The sequence below is a fragment of the Rhineura floridana genome, chromosome 1 (genome assembly GCF_030035675.1).
Source record: "Rhineura floridana isolate rRhiFlo1 chromosome 1, rRhiFlo1.hap2, whole genome shotgun sequence".
In the NCBI taxonomy this organism is placed as follows: domain Eukaryota; kingdom Metazoa; phylum Chordata; class Lepidosauria; order Squamata; family Rhineuridae; genus Rhineura; species Rhineura floridana.
Window position 1 is genome coordinate 130,421,460 of NC_084480.1, and position 17,108 is coordinate 130,438,567.

The 17,108-nt window shown below is 42.0% G+C and overlaps 1 protein-coding gene across 1 annotated transcript in view; it reads right to left on the reverse strand.

The window, feature by feature from the left end:
* Positions 1 to 16,690, reverse strand: part of ACO1 (aconitase 1) — a 57,276-nt gene extending 40,586 nt beyond the window's left edge. Inside the window, exon 1 of the mRNA XM_061632039.1 lies at positions 16,545 to 16,690. The gene's annotated coding sequence lies outside the window, so the exon portion shown is untranslated. The remainder of the gene's footprint in view (positions 1 to 16,544) is intronic.
* Positions 16,691 to 17,108: the final 418 nt, after the last annotated feature.

Genomic DNA, 17,108 nt, shown 5'->3' on the forward strand with positions numbered 1-17,108 from the left:
ATTTTCCATTTATCTCTCCCCCAACCCCCAGTCAGCATTCCGTGACCATTGTGCACACTCAGATCTCCCACTGCCACTTTTAAGGCTTTTTCTCCTCAAGATTTTTATACTACTTCTGCAAACATAGGGTTCCCCTAAACTTGCTGATATCTTGTTCTTGTGTGTGGTGCCATTTTGGCTACATAAACAACAGTACTCACAGCCTGGGCATGGGAAATAGCAAGAATAATGCCATTAGCTTTATTATTATTCTGAACAGTTACTTTCGTTTGTTTATTAAATGTATATAGCCAAAGGCTGTTAAAAAGCAAAACATAGAACATAACTATACACAAGACTAAAATAAAACAAGCAATAATTTGCTAATAAATTCAATTACAGCTATTAGCACATTTGACTCTAAGTTTCTTTGCTGCCAAGGCAAACTTGGCTGTAGATAACACAATGTGGGGTTGTACAGAAGATAATAAAAGGATCACTTTCTGGGAACTATTGAGGTCTTTCCTTGTGGCAATCAATGGATTTAAAAAATTTTCACGTGGGAGAGAGAACATTGGGCATACAAGCATACAGTGTACCAAATCCTCAGGTACCTTGCATCCAGCTATGCATAGACGGTCACCAATAGGAATTCCAAGGTATCTGCCCTGTAAATATGCTGAAGGCATTACCTGGAATCTCAGCTCAGTGTATGCTTTGCGCAGGGGGGGCAACGTTAGTATATCAAAATAATTAAGGGCTGTACCATTTGGCATAATATGTGGAAACCAATGGGAAAAGGATGAGGTGGCGATCGCTGCTCTATCCACTTGTAGGCCATGTTCGAACATGAAATTACGTAACGCATCTGGGTTAAAATTTGTGAGAATTTATCAAAAGATATTGGAAACCAAGGGCAAAAAAGTTAGAGGCCCAGCCCCCATTTTCCATTTGGTCCTCCCAGCATAGTTTTACCAGGGAGGATGAGTCGAGGAACGAAAGTTTTTTCCAATAGCGTAGAAATGATAAATCAAGTCTGACCATTAAGGAAGGGGCATTTAATTCCAGTCTCACATGAGCGGCTGGGGTACTTTTTGGGAGGCCCAAGATTTGTTTAAAAAAAGTATTTTGGATCGAGGGTCATCCTTAGTGAGTGGCCCCAGATCTCATTTCCATACAAAATTGTGGGAAGAAGCTTAGCTTTATAGAGATTGAGCATAGGTCTTACTAGTTGGCCACCCTTTGAGTAAATTTTTTTTTTAATAGGCCCAATGTTCTGAGAGCTTGTAGTTTGATATACGCTAACTGGTGGGACCAGTGTAATTGGTTGTTTATATGTATTCCCAAGTATTTAAAGGAGGATACTTGCTCTAGAGTGTGGCCATTTAGTATCCAGATGATTCTGGATCTGCTGTATCTCCCACACACCATTATTTTTGACTTTGAATAGTTAATTTTTAAAGATTGGGAATCGCTATATTCCTGTAGTGCCAAAAGCATATGTTTGAGGCCAATCTTGTTCTGTGATAATAGAAGTAAGTCATCAGCGTAAAGTAGAACAGGCACCTTCCTGTTCCTGACCACTGGAGGAAAAAACTCTGGTGAGGCCATTACTGGGACAATATCATTGATGAAAAAGTTGAATAAAAATGGCGCCAGTATGCATCCCTGTTTGACTCCTTTCATCACTGGGATTTTTTGGGAAAGCGTACCATTAAATCCCAGGCGTATTCTTATGACTGTATCATAATGAAGGATTTGAAGAAGCCATAAAAACCTTTTATCTATGCCAGCCTTATCTAGTTTCTGCTATAGTAAAGTGCGGTCGACAGAGTCAAAGGCCGCGGCAAAATCAATAAATGCTAAGTAAAGAGAATGCAATGGGCCCTTTTTAACTTTTCCAATGAGATGATGCAATATAAACAATTGGTCCAGCGTGCTGGCTCCCTCTCTGAAATCCGCCTGTACTTCAGATATAATAGAATGTTCCCTATCCCAATCGCGGAGTTTATTTAATAAATATCGCCCACAGAGCTTTGCTGCAACATCAAGAAGGCTGATAGGTCTATAATTTGAAGGTAAGGTGGGATCACCCTTCTTAAATATCGGAATCACTATGCTCGTTCTCCACGCCTGGGGAATACATCCAGTATTATTTATTTTAGTAAATAGAGCCGCCAGGATGGGGCACCACCATAGGGAGTAGGCTTGGTATAGGTCAGGAGGAATCATGTCCTGGCCAGGGGCCTTGCCTAGACGTAGCGACTTGATTAATTTGTCCATTTCCTTGGCAGACACTGGGGGCCAAACTGGAGAGTCTGGAGGAAGAGATGGCAAACTTTGGGTTGATGGTATTAAATCACCAAATATAGTTTTAAAATGTGTGACCCAAGTATCTGGAAGAATCGGAGGGATTGAATTTATAGATTTATCATAAAGGGAGACGTGAATCAGGCTCCAAAATTCCTGCTGACTTCCTTGGCGGGCTGCTAGGTCAAGGCGATGCCAAAATTTAATAGAATATGATGATCTTTTATTTTTCAATAAATTATTGTATTCTTTTTTTAATTTTAAAAGTTTGGCAACCGCCAATTCCGAATAGTGTAGCCTTGTAAAACGAGTTTGATAACAAAGTTGTTTCTTCTTAGCCCTACAATATTTATCGAACCATGGCTTAAGCCCTGTTCAAAAACCAGCTTGAGTGGCAATTGATGAGGTGACAGCAGGATGGAATTGATCAAGAATCTGATGAACAGTTACTTACTCCCATCTTTAGTGATGGGATGGATTAGAAATCTACAATCCACAAGCAAGTGCTCTTACACAAGCCCTATTGAAAGTATACTAATGCTTTTATGTGGACCCTGAAGAGCAGTCAGTGTTGCGCAGTCAATCTCACACTTCACAGAAGATGCCCATTCTACAAGTCTATCAAGTAAGCAAAAGAGAAGGCAACTGAAAGATATTGGCAGAGAAAAAAAGCCTATTTTATTAACTTTCTTCTAGGCAATTGCATTGTTTCTTTCAGAGCTGGTTTCTTTTAATCATACAATAAGAAAAAAGATCTAGTTGTAATTGCAATTTTCACATATAAAATATGCAAAATTCTGTGTGAAATGTATACTTGGTAAGTCCTAAAATATCTTTAGAATTATAGCCTGGCATTTTCCTAAGATGAAACACAGCAGACACAGCAATGTACACTTTACAGATCATTTAAACCAGAGATGAAGAACCTGTGGCCCTTCAGCTGCTGTTGGACTACAGCTTCCATCTCCCCTGACCATCGGTCATGCTGGCCAGGGCTGATGGGACTTGGAGTCCAAAATATCAGGAGGGCCACAGATCCCCTCCCCATTTAAGCCAGCAACAAGCAGGGGGAGATCGACTTACAAATAAGTTATAGATCGTTGAATATCCCTTGTGGAACTCAGGATAAAACTAAGAGGTACAATTATGGATTTTACCTCCCACTTTTGAGACACACAGTTAAAAATCAGCTGGTAAAGATTTGGTTTTGTTTTAAACATGGAATTAAATGGCACTTTAATAACAACTTCTGAAAGTAACCTGATAACATGATTAAGTTGTGGGCATGAACATCAACTTAAACTATGTCTCTGCTTCAAGGTATTATTTGCATAAAGGGAGACAGTTATATTCCACAAAGTATAAACACCAGGGCACCCAAGATAAAGATATCTGGAGCAAAGTTCACTGGTTACTAAAGTGTTTCACAACAAGTTGCCTTGTATTTTTCAATGGCTGCAATCCAGCTGAACAAAGATCAATTGGAATTCTGTTGTCAGCTTCAAAAGGGGGCACAAATTCTACCCAGTTTGTCTTAACACCTGGACCTTAAATGCATTGTAGAGGAATAAATTATATACATTCCCCCATTTTCAAGCAGAAAGGAGCGACCGTACCATTATAGCCCAAACTTAATGATGCCTTTCATTATTCATACTCACCCAGTGCTAAACAGACAGACCATTTACACTGCAGACACCCTACTACATACACTGTTGCTCTGCAGTCAATGGGTACCATTCAGTCCAAGGGCTTATTCTAAAGCCAAGTTAACAGACAGAGAAATAAAAGCTTGAAGGATGTACATGATCTAATGAAGGAACAGGCGGAAGAGTCTTGGCTATGTGGGCAAATTATTAATCTTCTTGTGGAGTAAAAGTAATTTTAAAAAACTGTACTATTTCCCTTTAAATTCTGGAATTTTGGATACAGAATACTAGCTTTGCTTGCCTGAACCAGAGGTTGGAATTTTTAAGTTCAGGAGAATGAGAGGATCTTGCCAAGCCTTCCCTAACCTGAGGCCCTCCAGATGTTTTGGACTTCAACTCCCATCATTCCTGACCATTGGACATTCTGGCTGGGGCTGATGGAAGTTGTAATCCAAAGCATCTAGAGTGCACCAGGTTGGGGAAGGTTATCTGAAGCCAATCCCACTCCTTGAACTTTCATCTACCCTAGCAGGACAACAAACATTCATAATCTTTGGCTGCAATCCTATATACACTTTCCTGGGAGAAAGCCCCACTGAATTCATTGGGATGTATTTCTAAACAGACATGTACAGGATTGTACATTCCCTGCAGGCACTTCTGATGGTGCTGCGCCTTAGAACTTCTATGTCTACATACGGCACAATGCATATATTGTTTCTTGGCTTTTGAGCTAAGATCAAGGGTAACATATATATGATTTCCAGAGTCTATCTTCCTGTTTGATCATTCCCTTTGGGGCATTTGAAGATGAGGATAATACACTGTTCAGTGCAAGCAGTTTTGGCTGGCTTGTGTGAAATTTTGCAAGCCTAAAATTCAAGAAATTTCATAAACTGCAGGAGCTGACGTAATTCACAGGCTGATATAATCTACAGGGCAAACCCTTTCATATTGAAGACTACTGTGCTTAAGTCACGTTTTCACAATTAGAGACACTATCCTTAATTGTCATAATTGCTTGGTATATATATATATATATATATGCAGTGAGATCATGAAGACACTATGCGCTTCTTTCCCCATTCCTCTCTCTATTAGTAAGCATGAACAGCTACAGAACAAGATCTCCCCAATCCAGTCACATTCATTTCTGCTAACAGCAATCAGAGATAGAGAAGGGATACGGCCCTTTCCATATCTCCCCATGAGGTGAGTAAAATCCTACAGAACAAGTAATCAATGAACACACACTTACTTGATCATTCCTTCTATTTCTAGTGCTCAGGCCAGAGTACCATTACTTATGTAGCCCAACTGGCACTATCTGCGCACAAGAGAGGGAGACATCAGCAGACCGGGGTGGGAAGGGGTGAGGAGAACCTCAAGATTTGTGAAGGTAAACAAAGTCTTAAGGAAAAAAACCCTAAGGGGTTGGGATCCTCAAAACAGCCCAATGAAGACTGAACAAGCTTATAGTGGCAATGGAATGCTCAGGTGAGGGAGAACGGAATGGAGTATTGTGGAAGAGGACATAGCTGGCATAGTGAACAGAAGCACTCCACACTGCAACATTTTGTTGCAGGGCTCATTTGTCAGAAATAAGCTCCACTGAAATAAAAGGAAATCATTCCCAACTATATATGGTTAAATGGGGTACCAGTATACCACATGACTGAACTTCTAGATTATACTGTATGCATGTTTCCTCCAAAGCATTGACATCTAGGCAGAAACAGGAAAGTATCTCTTTGTTATTAAAAAAAATTCTTATGTAACTTTGTACAACATGTAAATCCACTCTCTCAGTTTCCAGGAAAAACATTCACAGAGAGGTTAAAGATTTGGCAGCAACCAATTAATTTGTTTAAACCAGATCATGGCAGCTCTGAAAGTGGCCCCATATCCAGCCTTTTCTAATGAACAGATGCAAAGCACTGACGTGTTGATTTTCAAGTGAAAAACTCATAGGTACATGTATACGCCTTTTCCTTGAATGGCTGTATTGCCACAAGAGATATATGGGAGAGAAGAGTGTAGAAAGGTACTTATGCCCTTTTTTTCTTTCCATGCATTTCAGAAGAATGGACAGACATTTGATCTCAATACCTGGTAGCAAGTGTTCAAATCTCAAATTTAACAGTGGACTCACACTGTTTGCAACATGTAAGTTGTAACTATGTGTGTGCAGCGTATGGCGGGGGGAAGGCAAACTTTTTCAGCCCGAGGGCCACATTCTTTACTTGGCAACCCAACTTAAGTCTATGGAATATGATCTCCTGGGGGTGCTTGGTTCCTATCCTTCACAGGCAATGCCTTGAGAAGCCAAGCATACTAAGCAAAGGAGTAGGAGCAATGGATGCATATCCATGCGACCTGGTCCAGAGACACTCAGGTGCAACGGAGTACACAACTCATTCATCCACCCAATAAATGGTTGGTGCACAGCTGGATATGTGCACATAAATACAAGTCCAAATATTTGGGGGGGGACTAACAATTGTATTTAATGGGTAACAGAGGATAAATCAGAGTTGATGCAAGAGAACTTATTGAAAGTCTCCAAAAAGCTCATATTTATTTATTTTATTTGTTTTTAAAATGTATATACCACTTGATTGGGAAAAAAAGACTTTAAAATTCAGCAAAGACTTTAAAATTATTGTTAAAACAGTTTAAAACAAGTAATACTCCCAGTTTCATAACCCCAGTTTCTTTACACAAAGGAATCTGCGTTCTCACAGATTACTCAGAATGTGCCCTGCACAAAGATGAATAAAGAAGTATTAATATCCATGTCATGCGCATGAAGTACATTGGTCCAATTTTGCACACAAATGTTCTTCCCTCACATCTACCCTCAATATTAGATAGATTTAATATTTATACCCTGCTTTTCTATTACAGAAATACTCAAAGCAGCTTACAACAAGGAACAAAAATATTGGCATACCAATGGAGTTGCTACAACCTACTGAGACTGAATCTGTTCAAATTTTGACAAAAATCTGTCAAGAAATATGGAAAACTAAACAAAGAAAACTAAAGACTGGAAGAGTTCCATATACATCCCAATTCCAAAGAAAGGGGAACCCAGGGAATGCAGTAATTATCAAACTATTGACTTAATATCCCATGTAAGTAAAGTAATGCTCAAGATTCTACAACAAAGGCATTTACCATATATGGAGCGAGAAATGCCAGGTGTCCAAGCTGGATTTAGAAAAGGAAGAGGCACCAGATATCGTATCGCAAACATACGTTGGATAATGGAATGGACCAAGGAATTTCAGAAGAAAATCACCCTGTGCTTTATAGATTACTGCAAAGCCTTTGACTGTGCAGATCATGAAAAACTATGGAATGCTTTAAAAGAAATGGGGGTGCCACAGCATCTGATTGTCCTGATGCGCAACCTATACTCTGCACAAGAGGCTACTGTAAGGACAGAATATGGAGTAACCGATAGGTTCCCCATCGGAAAGGGTGTGAGACACGGGTGTATTTTATCATCATATTTGTTTAATCTGTACGCAGAACATATCATACGGAAAGTGGGAATGGACCAAGATGAAGGAGATGTGAAAACTGGAGGGGAAAATATCAATAATTTAAGATATACAGACAATACCATACTATTAGCAGAAACCAGAAATGATTTGAAATGAATGCTGATGAAAGTTAAAGAGGAAAGCACAAAAGCAGGACTACAGCTGAACATCAAAAAGACTAAAGTAATAACAACAGAAGACTTATGTAACGTTACAGTTGACGATGAGGACGTTGAACTTGTCAAAGATGATCAATACCTTGGCACAGTCATTAACCAAACTGGAGACAATAGTCAAGAAATCAGAAGAAGGCTAGGACTGGGGAGGGCAGCTGTGAGAGAACTAGAAAAGGTCCTCAAATGCAAAGATGTCTCACTGAACACTAAAGTCAGGATCTTTCAGACCCTGGTATTCCCGATCTCTATGTATAGATGTGAAAGTTGGACAGTGAAAAAAGCGGGTAAGAGAAAAATCAACTCTTGATGGTGTTGGAGGAGAGCTCTGTGCATACTATGGACTGCAAAAAAGACAAATAATTGGGTGTTAGAATAAATTAAACCAGAACTATCACTAGAAGCTAAAATGATGAAACTGAGCTTATCATACTTTGGACATATGATGAGAAGACATGATTCACTAGAAAAGACAATAATGCTGGGGAAAACAGAAGGGAGTAGAAAAAGAGGAAGGCCAAACAAGAGATGGATTGATTCCATAAAGGAAGCCACAGACCTGAACTTACAAGATCTATACAGGGTGGTTTATAACAGTTGCTATTGGAGGTCGCCGATTCATAGGGTCGCTATAAGTCATAACTGACTTGAAGACACATAACAAGTATTCAGAGACTTAAAGCTGCCAATTGTGGACCGTAGCTACTAGCCATTGACAGCCTTGTCCTCCCTGAATTCGTCTAATCCTTTTTCAAAGCCAGATTGGTGGCCATCACTACATCTACAGTACATCTACAAATTCTACAGTTTGGCTATGCACTGTGTGAAGGACATAACTATGTACTTTCTTTTGTCTGTCTGAAAGAGTTTACAATGATGGGGGATGAGGAATCTGTTGCCCTCCAAATGTTGTTGGACCACAACTGCTATCAGCCCAGACAGTTGGTCATCCAAGCTGGGGCTGATATGAGTTTGAGTCTACAAAATCTAGAGGGCCACAGGTTTCCCATCTCTGGTATACACCATGAGAAATTATATTGTATCTTGCCACATTCAACTACTGTCTCTAACCAACCAACCAGAGACAAAAAACATGGTTGGAATGTATTAACGTCTTATCCATAGTGGCAATGACAAGCAGAAGTGCAGCAGTGAATGAAGGTCACATCCACATCATACATTTAAAGCACATGGCTTCCCACAAAAAATACTGGGAACTGTAGTTTACATATCACAGAGCTACAATTCCCAGAACCCTTAACAAACTACAGTTCCCAGGATACTTTGCAGGAAGCCATTTGCTTTGAAATGTAAGGTTTGTATGTTCCTGAACATTCCTACAAAGTTTTCAAGCTGAAGATCTCAGAGCAAAAGCTCACCCTTCTCTTTTGAAATAGCAACAGTTGAACAGGAGTTAATGTTTACAAAGGGTTTACATTACATTGTTCCAGATTTCATTTTATTCTCCTACCAGTCCATCCTTCTGGGAATACTTGAGTAGACATTGTACAGATTGCTACTCAGCTGTCTTTAGGGCAGCCTTTCCAAGCCTGGTGACCTCCAGATGTTTTGGATTACGATTCCCATCAGCCTCAACTAGCATGGCCAAAAAGTCAATGATGGGAGGTGGAGTCCAAAACATTTGGAGGGCACCAGATTAGGGAAGGCTCCTTTACAGTGTGGGATGGCTTTGTCCTAGGAAGCCATAATAGTGTCGGTATGTAGATAAGGGGAATGCTTTTTGCCAATATGTTAGCTTTCACAGTGATGTCTCCTCCCTCGTCTTTCAGAGGGCCACACACTCTCCTTGCCAGCTTCCATTATTAGGCACCTTAGATAAGAGGCTAGAAGTCCAGCGCATGAATCACGGGAACAGGCAGCATCGCATTTTTGAAAAACTGGAAGTGGGACATGTGGGAGGTGGAAGGGAAGGGAACCCAGTATTGAAACATTTCAGAAACATTGCCCAATCCTCATGTACCTGCACGTGTCACTGTTCTGGACATAAATCCTGAATGGTAGGATGAAAACCCAGACAAAAGGCTTATACAGAGATGCACAGAGCAGCCCTTTCAAGACACGGTAATACTACTGCATCACAAGTGAGTGAATGAACCTAACACAATCACATGGTAGAATTGCTTTCCCTCAGAAGAGGCTTGTTGGAAGAAGATACAGCCACAGCAGTAAATCACACAGAGAGAGATCAGGCAGCCTCCTCTGCAGATGGGCAAATTGCATTCATGAGAGTCAATTTATTTCTCATGGCATAACAGCAGAGCTTGGAAAAGTTACTTTTTTTGAACTACAACTCCCATCAGCCCCAGCCAGCATGGCCACTGGATTGGGCTGGTGGAAGTTGTAGTTCAAAAAAGTAACTTTGCCAAGCTCTGCAACTGGCCTGGAAACACAGTCTGGGAATTACTAGAGTAGATGCTAGAAAGTATGTCTTCCACATGAGAGCTTTGATCCAGGTAGATTCCTAAAGTAATTTTTTATCGTCAATCTAATTTTAGGGTGGTTTCATTCTAGATACAAGCCAAGTTGCAACAAGGTGCCTGCAACATCTTGGCACCACACTGTAGAGGATTTTATGGGCTGTATCACCATGTTGCAAAAGCTTGCACTGTGTTGCACTCCTCAAACACTGCACATTTTTACTGCAGTTCCGTGACAATTGGCAACAACAACAGAAAAAAAAGTAGTTTGTTACAGCTTCCGTCACCTACACTGGACAAAATGAATGTGCAATTACTGTACGTGATTTCTGGCATAAAACACTGTATCTACTGTTATGTCACATGAATCCCTGGGTTTTTTTTAGCATGATTCTGGAATATAATTCTACACTGTGATCTCTTGGCACAATCTGAATGAGTCACCTTGATGTGCCAATTTCTCCTCTGGTTCTTTGTTTTAGGACAGAAGTACCTTTAACTGTGGATTAAAAATTATCATTATAAATCTGTGTAGTATATTGTTTCTCAAACTGGGATATGCATATTTGAAGGTTTGGAATAGGGTGGGAAGAGTAGAGGAGCTCCCCTGTCATTGCCAGGCCTGTGTATTCTTTGCATTAGAATCACAGAACTACAGAGCTGGAGGTCATCTAATTCAGTCTGGTGCAGGGCTCTGACTGTGGGACTTAGAACTGCAGTTGACTTGCTCACATTAACATCCAGGCATCAGTTAAAGGCACACCTGTTTACCCAAGCCTTTGCAGAACAAAGGCATGTTTAATGCCCAACAGTTTTTCGCTGCTGTTGCAATTTTGTCATGGTTATTTAATTTTCTAGGTATTTGTGTCTGTGTGCATTTTAATTATTTTGATTAAATTCTGTTGCTTTAAACTTTTATTGTACATCACTCTGAGCTCCTTTTGCATGCAGTTTTTTTACAAAAATCAATAATTATATACAGTAAGGCCCTGCTTTTCAGCATTCCGCTAATACGGCGCCAGTGGGGCGATCAGCTGGAGCGAGTGCTGGAGCTCCCTGCACTCCAGTTGATCTCGCCGGAGGAGGGGAAGATCAGCTGTAGAGCGCTCCTGCTGATCTTCTCCTCTTCCAACATGATCAGACCCCCGCTACAGCTGATCTCACCGGAGGAGGGGAAGATCAGCTATAGTGCGCTACAGCTGATCTTCTCCTCCTCTGGGACGATCAGACCCCCGCACTACAGCTGATCCCGCCAGAGGAGGAAAAGATCAGCTGTAGCACGCTATAGCTGATGTTCTCCTCCTCCGTCGTGATCAGCGGGTTAGGTTCCAGACCCCCACACTACAGCTGATCCGCTTTTCGGCGGGGGTCTGGAACCTAACGTGCCGTTTGAGTGGGGACCTACTGTAAATCCTCCTGCTCAATGCAGAAGCTACTACGCAGATATAGGTGCAGCATCCCTGACAGAACCATCCAGCCTCTGCTTAAATATTTCCAGCAAAGGAGTACCTATCACTTTTTGAGGCAATCTGCTTCACTGTCAAACAACTGTTACCAAATTCTGCTCCAAGAAAACTGAATTCTGCAACGTGTATAAACTATGCCAAATTTGCAAATCTGATTTTGTAAGCAGTAGGAACCAGACCACATCAAAATGTTTCCCTTTGACCTGTGGAAATCTTATTGAGTCATCTCTCTGGCTTCTAAGATTTTACCAACCATTGCTTAAACGCTCATCCAATTCACTCATTTCAAGCTATAAACTAGGGCTGTCATCTGATTAACAAAATCTTAGTTGATTTATCAGATATATTTTAAATCAGTCAATTAATCCTATATACGTTTTCAAATGGAAAAACCTGGTAGTTCTGAAGGGGAAAAATACTTTGGTTTCAGATAATGCAAGTGTGTCATATCAGGCATCATTCTGGAAGAGTCATTCTACCTTATCTCATACATGGAAAAGAAAATTCCTCTAAGATGACTTTCTATTTGAAGTTCTTAATATGACAACTGTATGAAAAGAATTTTTTTTTAAATCTGCTCCCTGAAGCTCTTAGTCAATCAATAATTCGAACCAGTTGATGAACCAAAGACTGTAACTGTAAATGTACTGCCTTCAAGTCAATTCCAACTTATGGCGACCCTATGAAGAGGGTTTTCATGAGGCTGAGAGTCAGTGACTGGCCCAAGGTCACCCAGTGAGCTTCATGGCTATGTGGGGATTTGAACCCTGGTCTCCCAGGTTGTTAGTCCAACACCTTAACCACTACACCACACTGGCTCTCCTGACTGTAACTGTACTACAAGCTTTTTTTTTTTCTTTTAATGAAAACTCAGATCTCCATCTAGAGGGCAAATTCTTTGTTTGATACGATATGCCATGCTTTTATGGAATATACACAACTTTGACTATTGTTTAGGGTTAGTCAGACCTGAAACCCCCAAGCCAACAGCTCCACATATTCTATAGGCAATTGTAAGAAGAGATCTTTGGCTGTCAAGTTGTAATAACCTGTATAATAGGCTCTTTATTTGAAAATCAAATAATTTACCTGCTTAGGCCTTCTGGATTGTATCCAACTAAATTTAGACCCATTGAAATTAATGGACACAACTAACAAGAGGTCCATTAATTTCTATGGGTCTACACTCTACTCCGAGTATAGTGTAGCTGGATATACTCTATCCCTCTTAAGCCTACTCTTTTCTTTCCTATTTTTCAACTCCCCCCATTATCTTTTTTCACTGTTCCATTTAAGTTCAGATTAATGTGATACCTAAATCATTATTGCAATAAAGAGCAGACACAAATTTGTAACAGTGGAGAGGAGAAAAGAGATTGATCTTTTTGATTTTTCCACATGGAACTGTCTCCTCTTGTTTGCTAGATATTGCTTTCTCTATGTTACTTGAAACTTTGAACTCACTGTTGTTGTGCAAACATATAAAATCAGTCATCTGGGTATCACTGAGGAGTTGCACACTGCCACTAAATGATTCTGTGACCTGCAAATGCGGGGAAAGTGCAGGGGAGGGAGAGAAAGAGATCTCTGCCATACTCATAGTTTGGCATACCTTGCGCCAACAAAATAGAATTATCTTGGCTCGGAGCAGGGGTGTAGTCATACAGGGTCCCAGAAGGTCTTAGACCCCTCACTTTTTTGGGAGCAGGGTGCCAGGAAGGTCCCTATGTCTTCAGTGTCCTTTCCTGCTGACTGAAGCCAATGAGAGGAAAAGGAGGCAAGTCACCATTGAGAAGACTCTTCTCAGAAAACTCTAACACACTCCGCTTAAGTCTCAGTATGGCAACCAAGAAGGAAAACTCTGCAACGGAAGTTCCCTACCTTATAGCATCTTAGTACATTTGCCCATGTATATACACAAAAAATAGTAGATCTTGCTGAAACACATGGAAATCTGCATTGATCATTGCAGTGTATCACTAAGAGAAAGTACTCCAAGCAAAGAAAGAGACTGAAAGTTCATTTTATTGTATAATCTTAGAAGGGGGGGCTGTGAGGGGGCATGCCCATTAAGGGACCCTGCTCTTCTGAATATCTCACTACACTACCAGCTCAGAGTTTAAAAAAAACAAACATGAAAATAGGTTGTTGTTTTCTTGGTCATTTGGCATGCTGCCTTGGAGTAAAGGACATTACTCTATACAGTATACCCAGCATGGCCAATTGTCAAGAATGATGGGAGTTGCTGTTCAAAATAGGAAGAGCCAACATGGCGCCCTCTAGCTGTTGTCAGACTTCAACTGTGTGTGTGTGTGTGTGTAAGGATACATTTACATTCCCTCTCTGCTTACTTTTGCCTCTGGCCCTGCCCACTGCTGGCATGTGGCCCTTAGAAGGTTGCCCAGAAGGGAATGCGGCCCTCATGCTGAAAGAAGTTCCCCCCACCCCCAATGTAGATCTTCAAGGTGGTAGCAAAGCAGGGATGGGCAAGCCTGTGGTCCTCTAGATGTATGTTGGACTCCAATTCCCATCAGCCCCAGCCAGCTCAGGCAGTGGTCAGGAATAATGGGAGCTGTAGTCCCAACAGCTTCTGGAAGGCCACAGCCGCCTACCCACCCCTGCATCCTTGGCACAACTCAGCTCAGAGATTGGAATAGGATGTGGGAACTACGACCATTCAGATCAGGTTCTAGTTATGTAAAAGAACAGTCTCTAAAACTGGCTTCCTGGGGTGGACTAGTCTTATCTTGTTACAGTTATGGGTGGTTTTTAGCTTAATTATAGTCGAGGTTCCTGGTTTATATGTGTATTTTATATGTTGTATTTTATCTTATTGTGTACGTCGCCTAGAGTGGCCGCTAACCCGGCCAGATAGGCGACTCAGAAATAAAATTTTATTATTATTATTATTATGGAGAACCTTTGGCCCTCCTCATTTTGCTGAACTACAACTCCCATCAGCCCCAGCAAGCACTGCCAATGGCCAGAGCTGATAGGAGCTTTAGTTCAGCAACATCTGGAGAGCCAAAGGTTCTCCACACCTGCCATATATTCACAGTAACATCAGCAATTTGGGGGATGCTCAAGGACAACTCAGGTTGGAATCAGTTCACTTACATTACAATTTGACTTTTGTACCCATTTTTAAATGCCTCTATGCTCAGTTTGACTCCTGATTTTCCCAACACTTTTAGACAGGCCACTGGAAACAGAACTCTTGGGACTAGCCCTCCCACAGAGAAGCCTACCTTATAGTTGCTTCCCATGTACACACTTCTTAGCCCATACTTTGTAGTTAGGAGAAAATGCACAAGATCCAAGAAACGCTCAGCAAGAGTAAACCTGTAACACCTTGATTTTGTTTCGATACATGCAAAAGCCCACACAAGAGGATTTCTAAGCCAAAACTGCCTTTTGCAGCTTAAAATAAAAGTCTTAGTCTTATGAAAGCAACACTGAACTTTGCTCTTGCTGACAAACAGAGTAAGTAGGGGAGGGGAGGAAAAGAAAATCTGAAAGGAGAAAAATTCCTGATGACAGCCAGGCAGGGAAAGATTGTTAAAGGTAGCCCAGGAGAAATTGATACAGTAATCCTACAAACTGTCTACTGAGAAGTCAATCCCATTGAGTTCAGCGAGGCTTACTCCCCAAGTAAGTGGGGATAGGATTGCAGGTTTTTTTAAATCAAGGATCATCAAGTTTTATACTAAAGTTTCAATGATCCGTTTAATGAAGTGGGGAAATTGCCAGCAAATTTCCAATCTCAAGCAAAAAAACTTACTAAATGCATTCAAAAATAAGCTTGCCATTTTAAGCATACTTCCTCAGAAGTCACACTGAAATCACAGATGGTTAGGGATGGAGCTGAGAGCCTCTTTTATGATGGCAGATTCCAACACTCTTTCCACAGAAAAGTATTTCAAAGCTTGGCAGGAAAGGGTGGGGTCTACTGAGCTCAAAAGTTACTTTGGCATCATTAGTGATTCCAGCAGAATCGATAAGGCTACTATGGAGCAAAGAGCTAGTGTTGCAAAAAAAAAGGGTAAATGATGTGTGTAGGTGTTATGGGGAGCTTAGGTTGCTTAAGAGACTGCACGCCTATAAGCAAACTCATTAGGGAGTAACAGTGCAATCCTAACCATGTCCAGTACTGTAGTGGCAAATTCAGAAGTGCAGTCACTTCATGATAGTTGCAGCCACCCCTTCCCCTTTTTTGCTGATGGGTTGAGAATGAGATCCTTGTTAATACCTTCTCCCACAACAACAGGAGCCAATAAGCATGAAAAAGGAGAATGTTAGCTACTGAAAAGAGTCTTCTCAGTGGCTGAATCACTTCTTTTCACCCTGATTGGCTCCAATCGGCATGAAAGGACAAGGAAGCATGTTAAAAGCCTCTCCTCAGTGGTTGACACACTTCCCTTTCATGCTGATTGGCTCATGGGGTCCTGGAGACATATGGACCCTGCTGGGACCCAGCACTCCAAAAGGTAAAGGGTCTAAGCCCCGGGAGCCCCTGGACTACACCCCTGACCACCTCTACTCAAAAGTACGTCCTATTGAATTCAACAGGGCTTACTCCCAAGGTAAGTGAGGTTAGGATCGCAGCCCAAGGCCCATCAATGACTTCTGAGAAAACATGCACAGGATCGGGTTGCAACCCTAAGCATATTTGCTAAGGAGCGACAGCTCGACCTTTTGCCCGTTTCCTCAGGCCCGAGGTCCTCCTCCTCCACGTAAGCGTGCCTTGGTCGGCCTCCGGAGTCTCCCTGAAGCTCAGCGGGGCTTCCTCTCGAGTAAGGAAGCTTCAGGCTGGCGCGGCGGGAGCTCCTTGGGAGTAAGAGCCCCGCGGTCAGGCTGCGGGTGAGCGGAGAAAGAAGAGAGGCCGTTGCCCGGCTGAAGGAGCTCAGAGCGAGCGAGGGCGCTGCCCTCCTCGGCCGCAGCCTCTCAATGCGAGAGGCTTCGCTTCGCTGACACTTACCTGGCTGGCGGAAGGCGGTGGGGGGCGCGTGCGTGCTAGCGCCTACAGAGAGGCACCCGGGGAAGAAGAAAAGGCAGCACCAGCAGCCGTGGCCGCCGCTGGCCTTGCTCCACCCTCCAGTGCTGCGGTTCCGAGGCTCCACCCCTCGGGTCAAGGCGCAGGAGGAGGAGGAGGAGGAGGAGGAGGGCAAAGACAGACAGCCGCTTCCCCTCCTCCTATTCAGGAAAGCGGAGTGAGCCCAACAACCTCCTTGTGCGCCCTCTCCTGGACTGCTCCATGAGCTGCAGAAGGACAGCCACCAGCGTCAAGTTTGTTTGAATCCTCCTTCCCATCAAAAACCTCGGCTGCTATTGCTGTTGTTATTTCTGCTTTGCATTTCAGATAAATCCCTGAGCGGTTTGCAACATCCTAAAAATACCACAAACATACAATACAATACAAATCCACGTTTTAGAGAGGGCCCATCCATACCTAACCGCAAAATTTGCATTTTCCATATTAGGTTGGTGGCCTTGAGATCCACATATGTCCTGTTTGTGGTCGGATTATTTTGAAAACCCGATT